Source organism: Magallana gigas, chromosome 4, assembly GCF_963853765.1.
Source record: "Magallana gigas chromosome 4, xbMagGiga1.1, whole genome shotgun sequence".
In the NCBI taxonomy this organism is placed as follows: domain Eukaryota; kingdom Metazoa; phylum Mollusca; class Bivalvia; order Ostreida; family Ostreidae; genus Magallana; species Magallana gigas.
In genome coordinates, this window is record NC_088856.1 from 44,117,842 (window position 1) to 44,134,689 (window position 16,848).

The following is a 16,848-nucleotide window of genomic DNA, read 5'->3' on the forward strand; positions in this document are numbered from 1 at the left end:
GCAGTCAACCGTAACTATACCTTAGTGTAAGCACGATTTGTTCGAGGACAAGAATCATTCACTCTGTATTACTCGAGACAGGTGACACGTGAATAAAAAATATTCCGAGCGAAATCTGCTGCCTGAGTGTGCTTTTCCAGAACATCTATAAGATTGGAAAGAATGGTAAAATTGTGGAAGAAGTACTGTAAAAGGGATGCAGCTCATTCTTTGCTTGTGATTTTGTTTTATATTTTAAAAACAAAGGAATTTCAATTAGACGAAATGCACTACTTCAAAAGTGATACTTTAATTTGTAAACTTCTGCAATTTTTTTTAGCAGTTTGTAGAAAATCATAAGCAGAATGTAGAGAGGTATTTATCAATATATGAGGTTATGTGACTTTTAAGTTGAATCGGTATTAGCTAAGGTGTTTGGTGATCAATCAGATGCGGGCGTTGAGCACCCCCCAAAAATAAACCAAAACTGAACATGACAGTATAATAAAACAAATTGTTACATACGCGAAAATTATGCGTGTACGGTTTGCCATTATGATAGAATTCACGCCACTCCTATTAAAATCAGAAAAGTTTTCATTCAGTATAATAAAAAAACTAGTGCGTGATTAGGAGAATTAAAGTTGAAATTGACACCCCTCGAAAACCATTGTCAACCTCCGCTTCGCGTCTGCTGACAATGGTTTTCTCGGGGTGTCAATTTCAACTCTTACCCTCCTAAACAGGCACTATTCATACATGTATAATATACCACTGGCTGTAAATAAACGCAACAAAGTATATCTATTGAATAAAAGAATCAAAGTAAACTAAAAAATAAAAAATCAAGATTATAAAGTAACGGTCCATAATTCATGCTGTTCGGACAACGATTGCGTAACTTCTTTTTCAATATCTTTACATTATGAGAACTAGAACCTAAGAGTTAAAATTAAGAAATGTATGGACTAAAACCCAAGAGTTGACTGTGTATGGACTAAAATCAAGAAGGGGAACGAAAAGCGATATAATTTTGTAAAGACAGAAAACTAATTCGACCCTATAGGTCAAATCTTTTGCCAAAAACAAGTGATACTTTGGTTTTTATTTAATTATATTAGCTTTAAATGCATTTAAAAAAAAAACATTTCATGACATGCTAATGTGGGCGTTCAATAAAAATTCGCGTCCCAAGGCATCCTCTGGTTCCTAACAATGCTCATATTAGTGCGCAACTTAAATTAAAACAGTTACGTTTTGTAAAGATATTGTTCTATTTTGAATAACAGAAAATCAATTGATTAAATAATAGATAACGTAACACAACAAAGATATGGCATCAGTCAATATTTATTTGAGTTTCAATTCCGTTTTAACTGGGTCTTTTGGGAGAAATATAAAAACAAGGTTAATAATTAAACAATATTCATTTATATGACTAAAAGGTTACTTTCCAGAAAATAGGCGCGGGTTTATCTTTTCAACTAAACATTGTATAACAAAAGCGCCGAATTTAGATTTTGGATAGAATTGAATGTGACAACCTAAATTGAATATCCTTTCCAAAATCCTTGTGATTATTTGTCTGATTCATTTTTTTATATCAGATTCAGGTTCTCCACCGAATTCATTCCATCTGACCGAGTATGTCTTCAATCAAAGTGAATAAAGAAACATTTTCGATTTTTCCACGGATTATCGTTACTAACATGTGGTAAGTATTCACCAATTGTTTTTAAAACACATTTTCTACTGTAGTTTGTGTTGTGAAAATCGGAGGGCATGGGCAGCAGCTTTTAACGTTTCTCCCAATACACATAGCTTAATATTTAGGTAATGATTTAAAAAAAAAACAACATCAAAAAAACAAACAAAAAAACCCCCTAAAATGCATATCATATTCATAGAATTAATGTATTTGATGTAAATTGTTACCCAACAGATTTCAGAAACATTTATAGTTTTTGACAAATTGAGCACTGTCTATAAAATGACAACAAATCTAAAAAGAGTGCTCCAAATGACGTTATATTTTATCAATGACATCGTCAAGTCGATGAATAAAATTCCTTACAACAGTCAGCCACTGTAAGGAATTCATTTCTCAAATTTTCTCACTACTTAAAGAATATGTCGTTGGTTGGGTTGTTTATCCTCATGGTAATCTTTTTAATTATTCATTAAACGTTATCATTCTTAGTTTGATAATACAGTTTTAGAACAGAAGATGCCTTCTCTCCGACTCATCTTAAATAAAATTCATAATCCATAGAAATATGATGCAAATTTGTGACATTATGATTAAATAAAAGAAAAGAACACTTTTCGCGGTAACTTTTTGTGGGGAAAATGTAGACGATTTTTCTTTTAATGTGAGTCACAATTGTTGATTAAATATTATTCAATTTATACGAATTTCAAATGATATCCAAAATTCTGGGACACCCTTCATTTAAACAATGACATTTAGGTAATATATTCCCATGTTTTGATATGGAGATCTTCTTTAATAGAGATAAATACAGTCCAAAAATGGCCACGACAATCAATCCCTCCTAAACTGTTTGAAAAGGTAAATATCTTTTAGGATGGTTGCTCCTGAGATTATAGTAATGCCAATCATCCAAAAACCACTTGGATATAAAGATCAGGACCTAAAAGGTTCATGTATTTTATTTCTTACCCATGTCACATACCATTTTTTGGAAGTATAGGGCCCCAAACAGAAATGATAACTAGCCTGAAATTTTTGCTGAAATTTGACATGGAAATTGATAATTTAAAGAAATCAGACAAATATTTATAGTTTGAACTTTTATTCAGTTATGATTTTTATACAGTATGAAGTTAAACACATGTAGTGACTATAAAAGTAAAATCTAAGTCAAAGTTTAAAAACTCTTGCTTTACTGGTGGGCTCCAAGGCAAGTACACAGTGATCACAACAACAGGTGTAACAAAATTTAAGAGTAATCAAATTATGACACAAAAAAAAAATAGTAATGTCATCTTTCCAAAACTTGGCATACAAATAGACATGCATTTAATGTTTCATTTAAAAATAAAACAAGTAAGAGTCACATATCAGAGATTTGAGATATAGCGTGATATAAGCTAATTTTAGGCCAAAATTGGGGTTAATTTTGTTTTAACTTCTATGGCATATAAGCTAAATATGCCAAAATATATCGATAGAAATATCAAAATATTCGCGAGTATGATAAGTCAACTCTCAGTTATCAAATTCCTCTTATCGAAATGACGTCACAATAAGCAGCATGATGTCATATTTTACTCAGAAACATGTCGATTTTAACTTTATCTCTGGTTTAAATTATAAAAACTACAGGCATAAAATATAATATCACTAAAACTCTTTTAACTGAATATATCTTCGATTTCTCTCTATTACGTATAATTATCATTGATGACGTCACAAGCATGTTTAATAGGGAGGATCATGTGGGGAGACAAATCATCGGAATGCAGTGTAAATAATGCCGAAATAATACTTATTTAATACCGATACCTAAGATTTAGATGAGTGTCAGTTAGGATATAATCAGGATAATACAGGCATGGGCAATTTGTTTAATCAGCGAGTGTTATAAGGTAAGCAGATCGACATTTATATGGCTTCACCAGCCTTTCCTCTGTCAGTGTGTACAAAAAAGGTAAAAGTGTAACACTACCCGGATATTATGAAAGATGACTTTGGTAAATATCAAAAGCATATGACCTAAAATACTTGAAAAGTGCTGCAAGAATCCTGTGATTCGTTGTTTTAAATGAAAAATACATAGTATTTTCAATAAAATTATAGAAGTTGAGAGGGTTTCCGATAAATATTTACAATATTTATTTTATGCGATGAACAATAGGATTCTAGTAGTAATACTAATAAACCTGAGCTAATTGCCGATCGAATTATTGTAGCAAACATACAAATGAACTTCGGGGTAGTGTTACACTTTTTGATTTATTGTTTAGGTAAAAAACTGATCTATATTTAACTGTCACGTGATACCATGGCACGGCAGCTTCAAAGATCCAGTCGATTCCGAAGTAGAAAAATGATATCATGGTGAACACATTCACTTGGTATTAATATTCCGCACTGTTTTCATAAAAAATAAACAGTTTTCAAATTGATCATAATTTTGACGGTCATTTAATTCAGAGTTGCCTTAACCTACACGCGTTGTTTAAATATGTTTTAGAACATCAAAAATATATCGTAATATACAAACTATCTAGAAGTTTGGTCTGAGCTGAAAATTAGGAAGCTAAAGTAACAGTACACTAAAACTATTGAGTTATGAAAATTGTTTATTTCCATCTTGAAAACATTCCGCCACAAAATATATTCCTTTACTAAACTCTGTAAAAATCTAAAATGTAAAAATATATTTTTTTAAACAATTTTTTTCAATTAAGTTTATTTGGCATTGTAAAATATAAATATACTACTAGAATTAATATGTGATGCAAAACTATCAGACTAGATGAGATCCAAAATGGCTTTTTAAGAGACAACATGTTAAATCAATTTAAAGGAGTAAATTTGCTGCCTACATACATGTTTTAAGATGGTTATACGATGAACGGTGAAATTCTATCTAACACAGTTTATGACCTCTTTGAGTGATCAAAAGCCAAAGAACTGTTTTTGATGTTTAAATTGTTGAACTAGGTTAGCAAATGACAGTAATTTGAGTCTCATGTGTTCTCTTTATTAATTTATCCAATTTGGCTAAACAAGATCAAACAGGCGTCAGGATCATGAAGCAGTTTCAGATTTAAGTCAAATATTCATTCAGGCATAAAATGATTGTTTATTATAATACGAAGATTAAAATGTGAAATTGACAAATTTATATCAAGACACTTATAAAAGCATTTACATTTTCTCAATATTTTTAATCAAGATATATTGAGACCGTATACAATTTTTCACTTAAGTCCAAGATTGCTTCAAAATCCTGACGCCAGGTCACTTAGTCTTGATTTTTATAATATATTTTTTTCGTACTTTTTCTTTGTGGAAAGGGAGCACAGTCGGAGTATGCCGTCCATACATGTAGTCACATGACCGTTAGTCCTGAAGCCTTTAAATTCACCTTATCAAATCAGTGGGTTAACCGAGGTAATGGATTTACAATGTTTAATTTTTTTTCTTCATATATAATTTCAGAAATTCTGTGTTATCTTTAAAATATCTGCATCATTATCTCGTTTGTGGTTGAAAAATAACTGAAGTTCGCTGTATAGGAATTGAAAAAGTGGCGATTTTGCATTGAACTTACATGTACTAAGCTGCTCCCGTACTATGTGGTTTCAAATGTTAATTTTATATGGTACTTTAGAATATCATTACACAAATGAAACAACGGGCAGTGATGTTTTGGAGTTTTTGGCATTAGCGACGCTTTCTGAATCTGCCATTTTTGGTGTCACCTATACTAAGTGTCCTTATCGATAAAATCCATTCGGGGAATACTACTGTCGCCCTGACTCCGAATCATCAACAAACGTAAGATCTAAAGTTAATAAAAAAAACTATGCATATTGATTTTAATATACATGTGTATTTTGTCATACAATTAGAATAATTAAATTAGCCAAAATTAAGGTATTAGCTAATTATAAAAACCAAAAAAACAACAACATTGCAGTCAGTGTTGCGTCATTGAAAAAGTTAAAAAACCTATATTTCACCATATTTAGCATCTGTGGTCCAGTCATGCGATACTTAATTTTGCAATTTTTTGCAAGTTCTTGTATAATAAATGTATTCTGATTTTTTTTTACTAGGACACATTAAGATATATCATCGAAATATACAGGAAAAACCTGGATGATGTATACCCCTCTAGTAATTTATCTATATTTCTTCATGTCATACGTCTTTTTTATGAATATTTCTACATAGGCGCAAGCGGAAAACACGGATACCGCTCTTGTTATAAATAGTATAACCAAACATAACGAAAGTAACGGAATTCGTTGCAACCCAATTTTTGCAGAATACCAAACTGGGATTTCCGGCATTCAGAATATAGCAACTGTAAGAATGACCTTTCTAGACAGTTGGAATATATCTTCCGGTTATGTTATTTATCGCATTAAACTTGTTGTATATTCTGCAAAAATTGAAGGTATTCATTTGGTGACTGTTGAAACTAGCAATCAAATCATCAAACAAAAAATCAAAATGAGTAGTTCATTGGTTTTTCAAGACACAAACAGAAACATTTTCACTGAACTTTATAAAGTATTATACAAAAACTACTCATCATGCATTTGCCTTCCCGTATTGGAGAACACACCACCCTTGCTACTGATGAAACTGAATACAGCATGTTTGCAAATAAGTCCTGCGACCTACAATATTACAATTATTGGAGAATACATAGCATGCCAAAAACATGGGCAGAAAAGTTTACAGGTTAGTAAAATTTACAACTAGATCAATTCTCTTTGTTTTTGATGGTTGATAATTTGTGCACATGTCTTTACAGTTTTTATTTCTCTTCTCAACAATTGCAAAATATTATCAAACATCTTTGTCAGGCATCATTTAAATGTATGAATGGGAGCACTAATATTATCGATAAACAATTAACAATAAAATCAAGCATCATTTCAAAAACGTATTAGAGCGTTAACCACAGATCTGTAAGTCACGAGTTTGAATCCCCGTGGATTTAAAAGAGTGAATGTCTTTTAATTTGTAATGTACCTTTATCTAAATTAGTATCCACAGATGTCCCATGCCACCTTAATGTCCGTAAAAAATCAATATGTACCTTTAAAATCTGTTGAATTTGTACAGTTGCCTGAATCATTTATATTTTAATTCATCTGTCTTGGTAATCTCAGGGTAATGGTTATCAATTTAGAATTTTGTATAATTGTCAAGACAAATAACATGTAGGACGAACTGTGTGTCTGTGTGTGGGTTTTTTTTTTGGGGGGGGGGGGTTGGGGGGTTGGGGGTGGGGGTGGGGTGTGGTATTTTTGTATAATTTGTATAATTGATTGCAGTTCGGTAATCCAGTGTTCTCTATTTTACCCTATTTCAGTTTTTAAATAGTAAATTATACGTTTCAAAATTTGTATATTTTTAACAAAGAATGCGTATTCAATGCGTATTCATATGAACTGCTTTTCACTTTATTAACTAAATTTGTTGCAAAGAATATAAATGAAACACTAACAATGAATTCATTCTGTTGTCATCCATCTGATAATTAACCATGCGTTATCACTTTTGATCGAAGGTATCCACAACAAATTCATCGGGTGTATTTAGCTGTATGGTGGCAATTTGTGAGTTGCTATCTGAAAATACAATTTCTGAGAAAAAAACATGCACATATCTACATGTATGTCAATGTCAACAAGAAGTTCAATGCCGGGATACAGTGATATTCATGGCTAATCCATTAAAATGAACATCTTTGAGTCTTTGTGAATTAATCGCAAATAATGTTGTGTAGAACTTAATTTATAACTTAATATTTGTGGTGATTTAATTTCTGGACTGTTTAGTAGTCATAGGATGTGATTCTCCAATATTATATGTATATAAATAAACAGAATAATATTTTTTATTTTTAAAATGTATGACATATATTAATATTGGAAATAATAGTATCATTTTATTTCAGGACAATGTCTTGTTTGAAGAATATATGCTAGTCAAAATGAGGAATCAGTTGCCAATTTCTGTATTTTTTAAGGATATGTTCTTACTGGTATTTGATTGAATTATATTCCTGTAGAGTGTATATATAGTAAAAATAGTAAATGTGTCCGATGGTCCAAGTGTATAGACTGACTTTTCTTTAACTTTAGTTATTACAGTATCTGTTGTTCATTACCATGATACATGTCATTTACCTATTAACTCACAAACTTGTTGTAAACAGGACCCGGCAAAATACCTGATTATCAACAATGTTAAAAGTGATAAATATATTTCATGTAAGAATATGTAAGAATACTACAGCGAGGAAAAGCTTAATATGAAGTGTAACATTATCTTTATAATGAATCTCCCTTGTTCAAACAAATAAAAAATGTTACAACTTTTAATTTATACTTATTTGCATTTACTTTACCTTTTTTATACATTGAACATTAATGCATTCTTTAGTTAAATTTGTAATCCCATATCAACATGATCCGTTGTCGTCGAATGTGCGTACACATCACCCGTAGCACCATTTACTTTTTCCTCGTTTTCTTTTTAGTAATTTATTCATTTTAGAATTCAACTGGCTACCATTACTACTAGTAGTTTATTTATGAAATAAATGTTTCATGATGTCTTTATTTCATTATTATATGTATCACACCAAGAAATTGAAAACGGTAATGGTTTTAATTTGTAGCTTTTTCCACTCAGTTTGTTTAGATTGTCTTATATCTATTTAATCGGGTGCTTTTTATCTTACAATTACGGTTTATTTTAGACTTCTAATATATATTGTGCGAAAATCACGTTTAAATCCAAACAGTACAATTTTATGTTGAAATCTTGCTCAAAACTCTAAACACGCAAGTTTTATCATAGGCGATAATTACCCCTGTGAAATTGGGTAATTATATATAGATTCATTATTCATGGGTATACCTGTGTTAATAAATGTAACATTTCAATTTTTGTGATGTTTTTAAAAATCATTTCAAAACAGAGGAAAATAAAACTGAAAACATACCTACTTCAAAAAATAGCCAAAAATGTTACTAAATGAAGCTAGCTTGTCCAGTCTTTACAATATGATTCTCATCTACTTTATATCATAGGCAAATTTCAATGAAATTCATAGCATGTTACATATTTGTCTTCGTCGCTTATGAATGGATTGGTTTGTGTCAAAAGAAATAATACGGTAAAGAAAATATATTCCATTAAGGATGTTGTTTACTCAGGGTTTGAGTTCTCAAATCCGGATTGTTAAAAAGTTCAATTTCATATAAAGTACAATTTGTTTTAAATACAAGAATTATTTATGAAATGAATTATTATTGATATAACAATCGATATGTTTACTAAATTATGGAATTAGGCTCTGACAAAGTTTGACTTTTAGCAAAACAAAGGAAATGCGGATTAAATTTTTCAAATTTTGTTTTCCACTGAAATATTTTTGGTAGTACTTTAATTTTTGAAGTTAAGATTTTATTTGGTTGTCAGCATAATTTTGCATATTTTCTGTTGGTTTTATTTTGCTTTTTCGTTTAGATAATCGTATGGCACACACTACAAAAAATATTGAAAAATGCTTAAAAATAATAAAAGACACCATATCTCAAAATTTTGATCATTGACCTCATATAAATTTAATGCCAGCAGAGAAAGGTCAATATACTTAGTTTAATACTATAAATGTTTTAGCGTTATCATCATTCAGTTTTTTGTTATATTGAATAAAAAATGGGTAGTAATTTGAAAACTGATAGAGGAAATTCGGACTGGAATATATATAAAAATTGTAAATTAAAACTTAATGTTTTGTATCCATTTAATGTCACTACCATTCATGAACTGTATTTCATTTGTTAAAGAGCTAAGCAATTTGTATTTTTTTCAAAATTAAGAAAATCTCAATCATAGTGTAATTTTTTTTATGGATTTTTCTTAAATTTTCAAAAAATATTCAATGGCCATTAACTCAAAAAGTAGGTCAGTGACCTACTTTTTTGAAAGTGAAGAATAACACTACCATGTAAGATCTATAACACACAATAGTTGGGTTTTCATTATCATTAGTGGAATTTTTTTTTCATTCTGAGTAAACGTCATCCTTAATATGCCGTATTTTGTTCAAACGTGTGAACGGCAACCTCATCAGAGGGAATTAGCGGCCAGATTATATTTTTGCGAGTTGTTAACTAAAAATGCAATATCTGAGAAAAAAGAATGCACATACCCATGTTGATGTCAACAAGAGTTAGAATGCCAGGAAATCGTTAGATTTTGATTAACAAAAAACACTTAACACTGTGAAATCATTGCAAATAATGAAGTGTAGCTTAATTCATTTAAGGTACCTCAGTAGATTAAGAACTACAATTTTCAAAACACTATGTCACTGTAAAACGATTTGGCTCTAGTATAGGGCTTGTACACCGCGGATCATAACTTTGGTTCATGTTTACTGAAAATAATTTTTGGAACGTCATTTTTACCCATTATTTGCATATTCGTTCGTCCATTTTACTTAATACATAGTTCTATGTATCGTGCTATTTACAATAGTCAAGCAGTTCCTCTGCTGATTTCATATCCTGGTTCAGGGCACTGTCAGCCACCTTTATATTCTTGAAGATATTATTTATTTATCTGTACTGTTTGAACATCAATATATTTTTCTGTTTTCTACCTATATTTATTAATTTATAAATAAGACAAGTTTTTAGACTTTTTTATGATTAACAGAGATATAATTACTGTGGTAATCAACGACACCAACTCATGTTACAATAAAGTTATCCATGTACATTGCAAAAATGAGAAAACAATCTTTAATTTCTGTGATTTTTTTAAGTTAGGCAAGTCAAAACTTGAAGAAATGAAAAACATCCAATTTCACAATGAAACAAAATCTGTTCAATTATGTCACGAATCAAAAAGAGTGATTTTTGGAAGAGTTAATAGTTTTTTAAACTTTATGATTAAACTTAGAGAAATGATGGAGCTTGTGACAATATTCTTTATTATTTGCATCATCATTTATTGTTACAGCTGCTTAGTATTTTGTACTTTTGAAAAAAAAATATTAGTAGTTAGTAAGGTTCTTGGTCCGTTGTTTATGGTATGACGTATGAATAACAGACCAGATAATTATATCAAGATCAAGATCTTGTAAATGATTTCAGAGTGTCCTTCAGAGAAGTTAAAACCATCGTCGAGTCATGATTGATTTAAGGACGACGGACAAAATTCGCTTTGCATAGATATATTAAACACCGAAATGGAATGATTGTTACGAACATCAAATTCTAGATAAGACGTTACAATCACTAGATCTAAAAAAAAATCGCATATGACGCAATGCATTGCTATTCTTCGTCAGCAATACACACTTTCTGCACTGCATGTTGTGTATGACCTTTTGATTATTTAACATGCAACATCATAAATTTGAATTTGCAAATATACTCCCTTATATAAACGAATCTTTACAATAGCGAAACGTTCGATTTTCTGTGAACTTTTTATGAAGTACAGTGACATTTGCACGCGGTAATTGTTTGACGGTTGCATTATTGTGAACGAAAAAAACCGTTATATTTATGATTCTGAATGATGTACCTTTCTCAAAAACATAAATATGATTAACAAACAGCAGTTTGCCGCCGAGATATGAACTTGGTTTGTACGTGATAAAATTGCTGAGCTCTTATTCATAACCATTAGCATATATTAGTTACCTAGATTTGAGCCAGTGAACAATCATTCACATTCCGAACCGCTGCAAAACTTGGTTTGAAAATAAAATTTAAAAAACTGTCCTAGAGCTTAAATTTTTAAAGAATTTCATTATTAAATATTGTAAAGTATATTCTAATGGTTTTTTTTTTATTTCATAAACCGTCCTAAAATAACCATTTTTCTTAGAGTTTGCGCAGTATTTCTTATGAAAAATTCAAGAAAAATAACGACGCACCGCCCTTTGGTATAACATACCGGTATTAATAATTCAAAATCATCATAAAATTGTTATTTTTCAATTTGGATTGAAATCTGTTGTAGAATTGTTTCTCTCTCTAACAGTAATGCTATGTTCAATTTATTAGAGAACTAAATAAATGTAAACATTTGTTTTTTGAAATAGTACTTATTAAAAGTTAAATTCGATTTTTTGGTAATTTTTTGATTGATTTGGTATATTTTTAGTACCTGTACTGCATATAAAACTTTCATGAAATTCACTATTGTAGACAGAAGTGAATGGGATCCGTCGTCCTTATAACATTTTTTTCCGTACTTTCCGGGTCGAAATGGATTCAGCAGAGAATGAAACAATTTCTTAGCATTCTGTACTAAATAATAGGAAAAAGCAATCCCAATACCTATATTAATGTTGACATTATTTTTAAGAGAAGTTCAAGAGCTTGCTAATGCCGCTTTATGGAGGGTCTGTGGACATTCTAGACATTTATTTCCAGTCAAAGCTGCACAAAAACTTTAAGACGTTTGACTCATGATCATTTTTATAGAAACAACAGTTTAAAGCTTATCTCTTTAAATTGTTTCTATTAATAATTAATTGTTTTGTAATTCTCTGCTTGACCATAAAATCAGATACAGTTTATATCTAAAGAAATTTCGATTTTTTTTCATTTGTTACTTTAGGATAGAACATTGAAATTGAACTATTATTCTATAGTTAAATCCAAGCAGTGAATACCAAGCCCTGGACGTTACTTATATAGTTGTCATAATGGAGTTACACATAATGCAATACGCATACATGTAACCCATATCAAGGTTGACTGTGGAGGCATGTGAATTTTGTTTGTAAATGCTGTGTAGAATTTATAAAAACAGGGACTTTGGTATTGCCCGTAATTTCAGAGAGAGAGAGAGAGAGAGAGAGAGAGAGAGAGAGAGAGAGAGATTAGACCTAAAGTTACGAAAATAGGCCCTACAACGTGCCACATTAAGTTAAATATGATATGTCTTGATGTTGGAATTAAATAAAGCATATATTGTCTAACCAATCAGTTCAATGTCTTAAAAAGCTGAAGAATGACAATGTCCACTTGTTTATTATGAAAGTGAAATGTGTTTCATGCAGTTTTGCTATGGTTGTTGGACAAAAATCATTGATAGGTATCTAAAAAAAAACAAACAAACAAACAAAACAATACTTAAACAAAACAAAAATAAATAGAATTGTATCACCTTCATCAGCTAATTTTCAACATTGATCTATACTGATGAGTCGCCATGACTTATTAATTATTCGGAAATAAAACTGTTACACTGCTCCAATCTGCATTTCTAAATTAGACAATTCATTAAATATTCATTACTAATGTCCTGACTATTCTCTATTGTATTTCTTCTCCTGAAATCAATAAATCGACACCATAATATAAAACACGCTGTTGAAATCCCTTAACCAGATATGTAAATTCTTTTATCAACATCCGTTGATAGGCAATTTGTGTTAATGAGAAAAACAAACTATTCGACATTGACCAGGGCCCCATAAATCACAATTTTTGTTTTAGAATTATAAAGACTTATGGATTTCTCTCAATGCATTAATGATCATGTACTTTAACATAGTTTTTGATATGAACTCTTTTACCGAGATAATCCCATAAATGCATATTACGTAACTATGCAGTGTGCAGGTCTACACTCGAAATGGATTTTCATGGTTTACCGAGTTGATTTTTTGTATAAAACTATCTTACATGTTTGAGTTAAGTTAACTAAGAAATAGTTCATTTTTTGTCATGGTTCACAATTGTACGTTTAACAAGAAAATAAATAAGAAAGATGAATTTGAATAAACAAAATTTAAACAGAACCACTCTAAAAATATATATTTCAGATACAAATAAATGCAGTCATATATTTTGTAAATGTTTGACTTTTCCACATCGACATCCTTCTGCATCCTTATTCTTTTACCTAAAAATAGAAGTACACAATTATGTACAGCGAGCAAATAAAATCAAAATCTGTTGAACGTTACATTTTATGTTTCGGTGAATATACTTGGTCATTTATAGTCAGTTAATGCATTTTAATAAATTAAAGTAATTTTAGTTTCCTCTTTATTACCAAGTTTTAAACAGATAATAAAATCTTTATGCCAAAGCTATCGATTTTAAGAATGGATTTACCTGCTACTTAAATTTGAAGTAATAAGCATTATTTTTATAGTTTTAATTCATTTGAAACATATGCATCGTCTTTTAGTATGGGGAAGTCATAGACAAAAGGTCTATGATAAACTTTAAGGTGTCTTAACAAAGAATGTTTACAGTTTGTCTTTTTTTTTTAAATCAACCCTCTTAAAAAAAAGACTTACTTAATACAAAACTACCTGAAAATTTTAAAACAGGCATTAGAACATCATGATTTTTTTTTATCAATATGGTTTTGTCACAGGAACGCTATTGAATGGAAATAAATTAGAAGAATGAACTATTTCCGGTGAGTTTTTTTTTTTTATCACAAAATGTGTCTGCATTCTTTGCTCGTGATAAAAGATATTCTCATCATATTTATCGAGGTGAACATTTTTTATTGTGATATTCATTAATATATTCTCACTATATAAATCTATATAGACGAATAGTCAATAAATGTAATATAAGCTCGTCCGAAAAATATTGACCGGTCAATGTATTTTTAATATAGAAATAATATCTAAGGAATATTCCCTCTATTTCAATTGATCGCCTCTGATTTATTAATTCGTAAACGGTGACGTATATAACTCTTCGCGACTCCAATACAAGGTGACGTCATAATAAAGCAAACAACGGTCGCGCAATGCGACGGTTTGCTATCATAACGGAAATAAGGATTTGCAAATTACTTTGAAGTAAAATCAGGTAGAACATCTGTAACTTAATTCTTACGGGAGGTGGAATATCACAACTGACCGTTGATTGCCGAAGATATTTATAAAATGAACTTAGCGCAAAATTGAATACGTGAATTTTATGTTGAGCTGAAAAAACGGCGACCTGTTTTCAATTACTTTCTTAATTTTTGGTTTGTTTCTTCATATAACAAAACAAATGTTGACTGTGTTTTCGGGCAACTGATTATATTAGCCCACGAGGGACGAAAATATTGCCTGACGCTTCGCTTCGCGTCAGGCAATATTTCGTCCCTCGGGGGCTAATATACTATAATTACATTTCACAAAAATTGCGCTGGTACATGTCTGTTAATGCTACCCTATTGTATTTACAGCGATCTGTTGAAAGTCACTTACTTGTCTGTACTTCGTAAGATATGACGGCATGATTAACTTTTAAGTGACATTTCTTGAGCATTATAAAACCACTGGATTATTTTTTTTACATAGACGCTGTTGTAAATACTTGTGATACTTTATTCAATATCACTGGTAAAAGTATCGACAAATCAGCAGTTTTAAAGCTACAGAATTAGGGTAACAACTATTCAAAACTAATGGCTTGAAGACTCCCCCTGCGACGTGTAAACTAATTAGTAGTGGTATGTATATGCATGTTAAATAGGGCTTGGCGCAAGTGAAACATCACTACAATCTTAGTATATCTGACAAATGATTGGGAGAGAAAATTAGTAACCATTTGAATCTTGTAAGGTGAAACCTACCAATTGACCTAATTTATATGTACAATTAAATCAAGCTTAAAAAGTAAAAATGTTCCTAATTTCGATGGTGGTGAGAAATGTTTTGACAATATTTCAAATAAACGAAATATTTATATGATCCCGAGCAAAAACTGCAAATAACATAACATATCGAAGATATTTTGGAAAAACTTAATATATTGATGGAAACAACATATGAAAATTGTTAATCATTTGATTATGAAAGATGCTATTTTTGGTTGTTATGATATCAACTATATTCCACTAAATTTTTGTATTTTGCTTGGAAAATGTTTTATCCATTTACCTCTTACAGAATCACCTGGCAGACAAGTTCAGTTTACTGTTTTTACTATATGAAAAATAAGATTCATGCCAAAGAAAGTTACCTATGTTCAACAAACCAAAAATGCATATTGTTTAGAAATCTGGTAGCCATTACTAGCCAAATTGTAACATTTATAAAAATGAGTAATTGTGAATTATAAATTTTGAATGTACCGACAATTGTAGTTAAAGATTTGAAGTTTATTACGTCAGACTACTTTCCATATCGTTGATCAATCTGTCTCTTTTTTTCTCTCTTCATTCTTAATCTAGGAGCAATCTTTTTTTCTTGGTATTTTTTTTTTGTATTTTTTTGTATTTAAAAAAGGTCTATGCAATGATCTTAATTATATAATTACATATATACAAGGGGGTGACGTATGACCAAATCCCTTCTATTGTACAATGTTTAATATTATTGTAATTGCATGTACCATATGGTGAGCCAATTAAATTATTTTGGAAAATAAAATTGACGTCACATATATATAGTATTTGATATTACTGGTCACTTTTGTAATAAACATTTAAGGTAAGGTTTGCGGTTACAGGGAGATAACTCACATATTTTCATTGTGACGTAACACCAACTACCCTTTTATTTCAGTTATGACGTCAAAGTTTATATGACGTCATAATTCATTTCAGGTTTTTTTTTATTTCGCGGGTTTTTTTGAGTTTCAATGAAAAAATAAGAGGACACAGGCATTTTATCAATTTTCACGAAAACGAAATCCGCATCATATGGTTTTGAATAGTATTTTAGAAACATCAGATTACACATATTCTAAGATACGTTTTTCCTGAAATCGGTGGACTTGGAAAGGTTTCAAATAAGATGTTTTCTTTTACATAATAGTAGTCCAAAATTAAGACTTTTGTTGCATTTTATTCTATATTTAGATAGTTCATCAGATATTAATAAAAGTGAATCATGGTATTAATAGTGATATTATTTTCGAACATTTTAAGCATAAATAACCCCCATAATAGTCAAATATAAAATGTACATATTTTCACGAAATTGTTTACATTTCATCAAGATGAAAATTAGAAATCATGAACTTTGACCTTTTTGTAGTTATAAAACGGGACGGACAAAATTCATTTGAATTTCATGAGAAAAAATACTTTAGTATAGTGAACAAAATGGTATGTAACTTTGGTACAACCTCTAGAAAATGAAAGCC

At 30.2% G+C, this 16,848-nt stretch overlaps 1 long non-coding RNA gene across 1 annotated transcript; it reads left to right on the forward strand.

The window, feature by feature from the left end:
* The first annotated feature begins 1,514 nt into the window (after window positions 1–1,514).
* Window positions 1,515–5,506, forward strand: LOC117682526 (uncharacterized). Its single transcript, XR_004596864.2, has 3 exons — window positions 1,515–1,693; window positions 5,029–5,125; window positions 5,346–5,506. It is a non-coding gene; the product is annotated as an uncharacterized lncRNA (long non-coding RNA).
* Window positions 5,507–16,848: the final 11,342 nt, after the last annotated feature.